This window comes from Urocitellus parryii, chromosome 9 (assembly GCF_045843805.1).
Source record: "Urocitellus parryii isolate mUroPar1 chromosome 9, mUroPar1.hap1, whole genome shotgun sequence".
Lineage (NCBI taxonomy): Eukaryota > Metazoa > Chordata > Mammalia > Rodentia > Sciuridae > Urocitellus > Urocitellus parryii.
This window is the reverse complement of record NC_135539.1, coordinates 123,430,734-123,435,624: the sequence shown is the minus strand read 5'-3', so window position 1 is coordinate 123,435,624 and position 4,891 is coordinate 123,430,734. Positions and strand designations below refer to the sequence as shown.

The 4,891-nt window shown below is 39.3% G+C and overlaps 1 pseudogene; it reads right to left on the bottom strand.

Moving 5' to 3' along the window:
- Positions 1-3,203: 3,203 nt before the first annotated feature.
- LOC113184120 (dolichyl-diphosphooligosaccharide--protein glycosyltransferase subunit TMEM258 pseudogene) lies at positions 3,204-3,443 on the bottom strand (annotated as a pseudogene).
- Positions 3,444-4,891: the final 1,448 nt, after the last annotated feature.

Genomic DNA, 4,891 nt, shown 5'->3' with positions numbered 1-4,891 from the left:
AACAAGTAAATATTTATTATATCTGGTGGAAATAAGTGGAGCATAATATGGAGAAGAGCAAAGCAGGGTAATAAATTTAGTGAAGGAAGTTCCATAGATATCTGGTAGTAAATTATCTCAAGCATCGAGGACATCAAGTTCAAAGCCCTGAGACAGAGAGTGCTAGCAATTTGTAACACCTGTCTGGATAGGGCAGATCCAGTGAGATGGGGAGTATTGGTGAGAGGAAGAAGGGAAGTATGTTTTAAAAAAATGACTGTTGTTATAGTTTGGATCTGGAATGTTTCTCAAAGGCTCATGTGTGTGAAGTCTTGGTTCCCAGATGGTGATGCAAAAGGAAGGTGGTAAAAACTGTGCAATGTGGGGCCTTATTGGAGAAGTAAGGCCACTGGGAATGTGCCCTGGAAAGGTATTTTGGGACAATAACCCTTCTTCTCCTCCTCCTACTCCTCCTCCTTTCCTTCCTGGTTTTCATGAAGTGAACAGTTTTGCTCCACCAAATACTCCAAATCATGATGTTCTATCTTACCACACCCAGGTCCAGAAACAACAGAGTCAATGGACCACGAACGGAAACCTCCAAAATCATAAGGGAAAGATGTCTTTTGTCCTTTGTAGTTTTTTTTTTTTTAAAATCTCAGTTGTTTTGACATAATGATGGAAAGCTGACTAACACAACTGGTTGCTCCATTCAGAGCACAGAAGAAGACAGCAGAGAGATCACAAAAGAGACCATCACAACACCTTAGAGATCAGCTTGTTGGTGGAGGTGATGGGAAATGGTGAGATCCTGGATGCATTTTGAAGATAAAAGAATTGGTTGATGGTTTGGATATGAGTTGTAAAGAAAAAAGGGAAGTCAACAATATCTTCAGATTTTTGGTCAGAAAACCTGGAAAATATAGTTGCATTTTACTGAAATGATGAAGACAGCGAGAGAAGTTCCATGCCAGCTTAAGCAGTTGGTTTTGATGGGGGTTAGGGAAAATTTCCTTTTAATCTTGTCACGTTTGAGATGTCTGTTAGACATGCAAGTGGAGAAGGCAGGCAGACAGTTGGATGGACAAGTCTAGAGTTCAGCAGAGAGATCATGGGTAAGGAGATCTGGGCTGGAGGCATCCATGTGGAGCTTTATTTAAAGACATTGAACTAGATGAGATCATTCAGAGAGAGGGTAACTAAAGAGAGAAGTGTAAGGATTGTACCCTGGGCACTTTGATCTTTGTAGGATGTGTTGATAGAAAGGAATCAGCAAAACGGGCAGAGAAGGCATTAATAGTGGGGTAAGAGGAGAACCCAGAAAGTGCTGAGTCCCACAAGGCAATGAAGAGAGTTTCAGGAAGGCGTGAGGAATCCACTTGAATAGTGGGTAAAAGAGTGAGAACTTCCCTTTAGCCACATGGAAGTCTCGTTGGCCTTGTCAAGAGTTGTATGGTTCTTGAAGACTGGTTCAAGAAAGAACTCTGTTTCAAGCAGTTCTGCATTGAGTGTCCTGATATATCTAATCCACTTACTTTATAAGCTGCGCCAAAGGGTATGTGCACATGTTGTTATGGAGAAAGATTTTAGAAAGATCATATCATAGGTAAGGGTGTGTGTGTGTGTATGTGTGTGTGTATGTGTGTGTGTATGTGTGTGTGTATGTGTGTGTGTGTGTGTGTGTGTGTGTGCGCATGTGTATATTTCTTTTTTTTCTTTCTTGTTTAACTACCTTGTTATCTACCTTCTCCTTTCATCAATATCATCATTCCCTGTTCCCAGGTAATCATTCTAATAGCTTATTGTGCATCATTCCATGTTTATAATAAAAAATTAGAAACAACAGAAAGGGTAAGCAAATTATGACACAGTCATTCATTGAAATAGTATGTAGTTGTCAAGATGATGTAGATGAAAATTACATATATTCCAAGTGTAGAACAAGATGATGTGATATACATTGACATTGTGAAACAATTACCACCATCAAGTGAACAAGTCCATCACCATACATAGTTCTCATTTTGTGCATGTGTGAGTACACATCTCTCTTATCAAGTTTCAAGTAAACAATTCAGTTACTAACTATAGTCACTGTTACGGTTTGAATATGAAGTGTCCTCAGACAAGCTCTTATGTTGGATGCATGATATGCAATGTAGCAGTGTTCAGAGGTGAGATGATTAGATAAGAGCTGTAACCTCATCAGTGGATTAATCCATTTGGATGGATTAATAATTTGAATGCACTGACTCGGTGGTAACTGTAGGCAGGTGGGACTGAAGGAAGTAGGTCACTTGGGGATTATATTTTGTCCCTGACTCCTCCATCCCTTTCCTGTTTACCATGAGCTGAACAGCTTTACTCTGCTACACCCTTCTGTCATGATGCCCGGAGCAGTGGAGTCTACTGACCATGGACATTTGTAACTGTGAGCCAAAATAAACTTTTCCTCCTCTAAGTTGTTCTCAGCAGGTCTTGATTGCAGAGACAAAAATATGACTAACACAGTCACTATGCTGTATGTTAGATCTCCAGAACTTATTCAGCTTACATCTAAAAGTTTGTGCCCTTTAACCAACATTATGAAGCTGAAAACAAAAAAAAAAAGAGAGAAAAGAAAAAAAGAAAGAAAGAAAGAAAGATGATGATATAGGAAAATATTTAAGGACATAGAAATATTACATGTTAAAAGTAAATTTTAAAAATCTGGATTATAAAACAGGGGCTGTTAGAGATATATTTAAAAACTTGTAAGATAAACATCACACATCATTTGGGTTGTAGATTTTTTTTTTTTTGTACTGGGGATTGATCTCAGGGGCACTTTGCTCTATACCACTAGTCCTTTTTTAAAAATCATTTTTTATTTCACTAAATTGCTGAGGTTCTTGCTAAGATGCTGAAGCTGGCCTTGAACTATAATTCTCCTGCCTCAGTCTCCCCAGTTGCTGGTACGCCACCATGTCTGGCTTCTTTATTGTGTTGACTTGCATTTTTCAACGTTTGTTTTTCTTTTCTTCCTCTTGTGGTATTGGAGATTGAATCCTGAAGTGCTCCACCTCTGAACTATATCCCTAGTCCTTTTCCATTTTATTTATTTATTTTTTGTCACACATCTGCCTTTATTTGAGCAGTAGGTGGGACACTTCTAGCAACAGTAACAAAATTAATTTACAAAAGCAGGGATTTAGGGAAGCCACCTGGCGGGTACCCTTGGGAACTCATACGTAGATGCCAACCCAGAGAAGGAGGAAGAGGACTCTATAGTCCATAAGGAGTGAGGCCACCAAGGAGATGAGGAGCTCTTTGTAGACATCCCGTATGTACTTGGTGGAGGTAACCTCGTAAACAAAGAACCAGGCGGTGAAGAACATGTCAATAGTCAGAAGCACCACAGTCAGCTGGGGGAAGACAGCTGGATTTACTGGGCTGGTGTATCTGCTCATGGCCTCAAGCTCCATTTTGCTCGGCACACGGTCATCCGCCGCTCTTTTTTCCATTTTATTTTGAGATAGGGTCTTGCTAAGTTGCCCAGGCTGGCCTGGAACTTGAGATCCTCCTGCCTCATCCCTTAGAGTGGCTGGGATTACTGGTGTGTACCACTATACCTGGCATTTTTCAATAGACTATTATGAATATATGCAACATATGCAGTCAGGAAAAGAATCTTAAGAATATATTAATTCTATTAAATAGAAAATAAATACCAAGAGACTTAAGTCCAGAGTAGAAAAACTTTATATAGAAAAGCAGAGAACCCAACCCACAGTCTGGGGTGTGAGATATGAGGTTTGGATAAGGAACTCCTTATGCATCTAAAAAGCATTTTTTTCCTCTTATTTTAGTGGTGCTGGAGATGGAACCCAGGGCCTCTTGTGTGCCAGGCAAGTGCTATACCCCTGAGCTACATCCTTAGCCCCCAAAGCAAGGTTTGAGTGATACTGATGGGCCTGGTTATATCTGGGCTTTTTTGATAAAGTAAGGTCTGGGCTGTTTGGAAGGGTTTTTCCCTGTATGTGAAGTGATGGCCTAAGTATTACAGCATCCAGCTGCCTGCTTTTGGTAAAGGGAGAGTCCCAATTCAGGTTATGTACAGCAATCAGCCTAGGTACATAGCAGGTCAGTGTTCCTCAATTGCAAATGCATATTTTTATTATATTGGATTATTTTTTCTCTATTGACAAACATGTCAGCTAAAAACATTTAGCTACATTTGCCCAAACTACTATTGGGGGCACTCCCTAAATTAATTGCCTTGACCTTTTTTTTATGAAGATGAATAATTATTGGTATTTTTTAAAACAGATATGATGTGAGCAATGGTATATTGTTTTGAATTCTGGTCAGACACAGTCAGAAATTTGATTATAGTTTTACCGTGTAGATTTCAACTGGGTAGAGAATACTTAAATAAAAAAGAATCCTTACTGGGGCTTTAGAGCTTAACTGTTTCTCTCCTGCACTGAAGATATAGATTAATGTCAAGTTTAAAATGATGGTTATCAAGCTTGTGGAAGTCAAAGGATTCTACTTCCTGTATTTCTAATTCAGAAGTAATTTCATTTTACTTCTCACCAGAAGTAACCCTTAATTCCTGTAAGAATATGGGGGAAAGTAGAAATAAGAGTTCAGGCAGATTTACATCATAGAAAAGCTCTGTATGTCCACACAAGACTGAGAAAAATAGGAATGGGTAATTTGAGAAAGAGACTTATAAGGACATGTTTTCAAATGTAGATTCAAAAAAGAGACAAAAGGGTTCATATCCTTAATTAAGTCCAAAGCATTGCCATCCAGGTTACACCTGTCCAGGTTGGTGGGTGCTTGGCTTCATGGTATCCAGTTAAGGAGAGGTGGTTCCAAGGGTTAGGAAGTTCAGCTGCTAGGAGCGTTAGCCACTCATACTCAA